The sequence below is a fragment of the Adiantum capillus-veneris genome, chromosome 18 (assembly GCF_014529385.1).
Source record: "Adiantum capillus-veneris isolate H3 chromosome 18, ASM1452938v2, whole genome shotgun sequence".
Taxonomy (NCBI): Eukaryota; Viridiplantae; Streptophyta; class Polypodiopsida; order Polypodiales; family Pteridaceae; genus Adiantum; species Adiantum capillus-veneris.
Window position 1 is genome coordinate 105489731 of NC_140948.1, and position 6088 is coordinate 105495818.

Sequence of the window (6088 nt, forward strand, 5' to 3'; positions counted from 1 at the left end):
ACCTTCTTTGTCAAGCCTTTGCAAACATAATTGCAACTTCAATAGGTGCTTCGACCTAGAACTACAGCATTCAGTGGATTGTAGTTGACACACACTCTCCATCTCCCATTCTATTTTAGAGTGATTACCAGTGGGGTGAAACCCACTTTGACTCCTTTGCAGGGTAAATGATGATACTTGCATCCAACGGCATGTTGATCTCCTGCCAAAGGTCTTCTTTTTTAATCTCCCCTAGCCTTCTCAGCTTCTATGATTTTGTCTTGCACCCGTTATTGAGTACAATCTTGAGCTCCGCACCTTTCACCCCTCGTAGATCCTTGTACTATATCACAAACAAATTCGAACAGAGCTCTCCTTCTCTTGCTTGGTGGGATCATCACCCAACATGCTAGAGACCTCTTCTACACCAAGACCATACACTTGAGGCTGCATACCTTCTTTTGCATGGGAATCCTCTATTATAACACCAAAGAGATTAGCATATATCTTTAACATGTCGTTCTCACTTTTCTCCTCCTTTATATCTGTGTAGCCTTCATCATAGGCCATCTCGGTCTCATACTACTCATAACTATTTGTAGTGTTGTTTTCATCTCCTGCATCCATAGGATGAAAATTGCTCATAGCTAGTCGTAGTGTTGTCTTCATCTCCTGCTTCCATAGGATGAAAACTACTCTCTTTAGTCTTCAAATCCAACACTATCTGTCTTTTGTTATCTTTGTCCGACAAGGTGAACACCTTGCTCTCCCAATCCTGCTTGGCCCCTATTGCCAATAGCCATGGACTCCTTAAGATGATAGGGTAAGTGTTGTTGTTTGCCTTCATCACACAAAGAAGTCAATCATGCACTCTATGCCCATGACCTTCACCCTCACATCCTGAGCCACACCCAATACCGGTAGCTATAGACTTCCACCACTTCATGGAACTGCCTTTGAGAAAAACGGTGGCTCAAAAAGCAACAAGTTTTGATCCTTCTCATGCAAGTGATCTTTATGGATTATGCCATGTAAGACAATGCGATGAAGATGGGAGTGCACCCGATGCACAATGGAGTAAGGGTGGGAGTGTCTAATAAGTTTGAGGTTGAGATACAGAAATTTGTCAGTAAACATTGGAAGCACCACCTTGCTCTCTCTACTCTTTGATAGACCATTGCCATGAGTCCCAAAGCTTCAAGTACGCAGTTTTTGTCTCATCAATGATTTATAAGCATGTACCTACATTCATGTCTATACAAGCATGTAACTGCATTCTCTTCTTAATGAAAGCATCCACAAGAGGAAGAACATCCACTAGACTCTCTACCCTTAAGGACATATTTTGGACTGCATGCACCCATCTTTAACTCTTGGTAATCTTGTGCTAAAACTTGTGGACCACTACCTTCTTATCTTGGGATTCAAGTTCTCAAAAGTAATGGTAGCTTTTTGACTTTGCACATCACTTACCATATCATACTCGAGGTCGCATCCCAATTGAAATTCTACCTATATGATTTTGTGGTGTCTCCTTCTCTTGCTAGTCTCTAGCTGCCCTTTACCTTCATACACCTTCTCCTTACCTTTGCAAGCTCTAGTTTCCCGCTCTGTCTACATTTCCCTTTGGCCTCTTTCCCTTTTATTAACCAAGACCTCAACATCCTACTTATCTACCCATGATATTCACTATGGGGGCTTCACCACCATCTGGTAGATTGGGTTGCACTTTCTCTTGACATTGAACTTCCTTTTACCTCTATCTATACCAAACAGTGGGTATATCCCACCTCTCTCTCTCTCTCTCTCTCTCTCTCTCTCTCTCTCTCTCTCTCTCTCTCTCTCTCTCTCTCTCTCTCTCTCTCTCTCTCCACATGGGGGAAATCAAGCGCGTAATTGTAACACCTAAGAGGCAATGGCCTTGCCCTGCCTCTTTCTCCTCTTGGTTGTCCTCTATTCATCATGCTTAGTTGCAACTCTTGAATCTGTTCGGACAAATCTTGGACTATTTACACCCAATTGTGTGGGACAACTACTATACCTTGATTCCCGAAATTCTTCTCATGAACAACATCTCCAGGACTCTACAATTGAATAGGAGCCACCACCTTGTAACCCGACATGCCTTGCTCAATCTTCTTGTTAATATTCCCTCTCTTTGACCGTGCAATAGCCACTACACCATTGTAATTCTCTAGACTCTCAAAGTCTACCTTTTCCCTCACCTTAAGATGTAGACATGCCATGAACTTGTCCATCTTGAAGTAGTTTTCATTAGCCAGCTACATGGCTGCCACTAACTCTACCCAACATGCTTCAAAATAATTCAAAAACAAATTAAAATCCTTACCTTCATCTTGTTTAAGCGCCTTCAGCTTTGCATCCATCTCGATTTGGGATGCCTCCTTGCAAAAATCATGCAGAAATTGTGCTTGTTAAGTTGAAGAAGCATCACTTGAATCGCCTTAAAAAGCTTTGTACCACACCTTAGATTTTCCATGCATTACTAAAGGAAATGTCTGCATTTTTCTATTATCATTTGGCATATGCAGTGATAGCATATACAGCTCAAAATTTGACATCCACTTGTTTGGATTCTCCTTGCCTATGAAAATTGGTCCATAGCTTCCCGTCGCCATGCTTTCTAACACAAAAAATTGTGCCTTCTTGTCAACCTTGAAGCAATCAGTGTGCTCCTTAGTGGGGACACCAAAAGATGGAGAGGAGGAATGGGGGAACACACCTAGCACACAACACAAGGTCTATCTATAGCTCAAGACATTTGCAACACCCTTGTCCTCTCAATAACACCTTCAAAAGATACAATTTGCACAAGTAGACCACCGTCTTAACACTTTCCAATGGTCACACACTTAGCAAGACCACCGCACAACACACACCCACCCACTGCCACAATCCATCTTGACCCTTACACACACACACACACAACCACTCAATCTCACTCTCTTACACAAAACACCACCGATTCAGAAGGGCACACACATCCACACTACCGACACCATGAAACTCCATAAAAGCACGAGAAAGAGAAGAGGAAAGGGGAAACCACACAAAATGGGCAACAATAGCTTGATCTTGCTTCAAGAGAACACTTATAAATATTTGAGTGCTATCACAATGGCTATTCCCATGAAAAAACACTCAAGGGTTTGACATGCACACACCTCTATAAAAAACTAACTCTTTGCAGTCTTCAAAATGGCTCCAAAATCCCTTCAAATGAATTAATAACTCCCTTTTATAAGGGGGCTTTTACAACTTTAGAATTCACTTTTTTATTGGTCCATCTGGCACCTCATTTTTGAAATCTTTGGGGGCGGTTCTGTTTTGCTCTATCTACACCTTTTGCTTGAGTTGAGGGGGGCACTAGAAATGTCGTTAGTGTCCCTTGGCACTTGGGAAATCTTACACTTCATTCTCTCTCTCTCTCTCTCTCCTCACTTGGACCCCCCAGGAACTCAACCCTTTGATCACATCTTTAAACCCACCTCATGCCTGACCTTTCAACTCACACAATATCTCTCGCTCCTTTTGGCACGAGTGTGGTTGCTAGTGGGGGGGAGGGGGGATTTCTTTTTTTCAATTGAAAAAGGCATTTTAAGGTTGTGTGATATGCCCCCTCATAGGTGCCCTTTCCATGTTAGCATTGACAATTGGTTGCCGACATTGATCATCGCCACCACCACCCGTCATCGACATCACCAAGATCGCCGCCGAACAACTCATGTACCACTACGTGCAGCACCCATTGGATCATGCCATATTACATCTCAAGGATCTCATGCTCCCTTGCTTGATGCCAATGGGGAGTGCTTGAAGCACTATAAGTACCCCACCTCCTCCCACTTTGTGCCCATATATGGGCTTAATAGTTGCCAGTCGTAGCTCTATAGCATGCCACTCTTCAACCTTTTAAAAACTTGAAGTGCCAGAAAAAAACTCCTTGTTTCACTTCAACTTTCAAAACCACGCCATTCATTGCTCACAGACACGATGGTCAAGCCGCAAAATCAAGCTAGATTCCACCTTGCCGACTTCAAACTATTTGGCCCCCTCAGCATTCCGAGGCTTCTAGAACCACAAACTGAGGATGCAAATATCGAGAAAAAAAATTTGATACCACTCCTCTATCAGCAGCACCCAACTTCAACCACCTATAACTCGGTCATTATGACTCTGATCAATGAGCTGTTGATTCTTGCCAACACCACACAGTGCACACTACTTTGAGAACCCTAGCGAGGCCAAAACAACACAAAATGGCATGCCTAGGTGGTCAAATTGCCACACAATTGGCCCCCAGCAAATCTTCAATTGTCCATAACTTGCCCATCCGAGCTTTGATTGAAAATCTAGAAAGGTTGGCATGCTCCATAACTCTATCACTTCACATCTATCCACTGACATTATCCCTGACCATTTGTCTTCACCTACCCCATTTGTCGGTGATTTGCAATGCCTTCCAACTTTGCATTGCCAAATCTTTCGCACGGTTGCTCTGTTTGAGGAGCCAGTCTAGACACTTCAAACACTACATTCCACCAAGGCATAATTTTTGCACTTTGATCACCTAGATCTACCATCCTATTTGGACCCCTTTGGGGCCTTCTTGGCCTAGAAAACCACATTAAACATACATTTTTTCTATCACCTACCTAGGCATGTCTTCCATACGTGCTTTATCCCTCTGTCATGCACCTGTAGGCACCCATAGCATTGCTTTTCATTACTCACATCACTAGCCAGTTTTGGCTACACCAATGTGTGGCATAGGTCAAGATCATGAGAAGCCAAAAAATTGTTAGAGAATTCAGATATTCTTATAGCTATACAAAGGAGTGAGCAAAAAAGAAAGATGCATACAATAGGTCATCTACAAGTGAAATGTCTTTTTTACCTCCTACTTTTTAACAAGTTCTATTTTGTAAACTCGTGGGTGTATAGGATGTGAACCAACCACCCTTGATAGACCCAATACTATGAGCGTAGGGAGATTAGGTGATAAAGAGAGCTTTCTATAGTAGATGGAAATAGTGTCCTTGTTTTTCTTCCCAATGAAATGTCCCAAATTGTGGTCCCTCCTAAGATCCAAAGGCCTTGATCCCTTTTCTCTTCCCAAAATTTGCCAGTGTCAACAATGCCAATCTGTGTAAAGAAATAAAAGTTAATCATATTTTTGAAGCTTCTTTAGCATAGACATTGTGCTTGGAAATTTTTGGCTTACCTTTTGGTCATCATCTTCAAAATTTTCCTTGAAAAAGGTTGGCTTTTTTTCTATTCAATCTCTAGCACCTTCTTTTCCCATGTTGTCCATTTTTTACCTTTCCTTTAAATGATGAAATTCTTCCTTTGTGGAAAGTCCTCGCTCTTCATAGCTTTGCACAATATCAAGTACATGTTTTTCAAAAACAAACTGATAATGAATCCATTGCATTGTCACTCAAATCCAACCTCTTGCATTAGACGCACAATTGTTAATAGAGGCTTGTCCCTATTCTTATGACCTCTCTATATTTCTGAAAAAAAATAGAGAGAGGTCTTTGTTAATACTAAAGTAGCATTATCTAGGTGAGTTGTTGGATTTAAGTGATGTCAAGATAAATGTCCATTGCCACGTGTCAATTGTGTAAATAATCATTTCTACAATACGTATTACAACCACAATAATAGCCATTAAAATAGAATAGATAAATTCATGTATTTAGGAAGTAACTTGAACATTGTCTATCCCTTGAAAGCATGGTAATCTGTCCAATACTAGTAGACCTACATATCTAGTATAAATCACACCATACTACTTCCAAGGGGGTAACCTCCAAAGGGCAACTATACCTGCGGAAAAAAGTTTTCATACATGATTTTAGTCCTATGGTACAATTTTCTTGTTGCCTTAACCTCTACCCATTTAGTAGTGTAATCTATAGCCGCCAATAGTAGATACTTGGCTTGACCCTAATGTGCAGTAGAGTCCAACAAAATTGATATCCCGCCATTCAAACCATAGTCAAGCTAAAAGATTTTAAGATGTTATGCCTTTTATTGGGTTGAGTCAATAGAGGTTACCAATGACAAAGGATATTGCAATGCT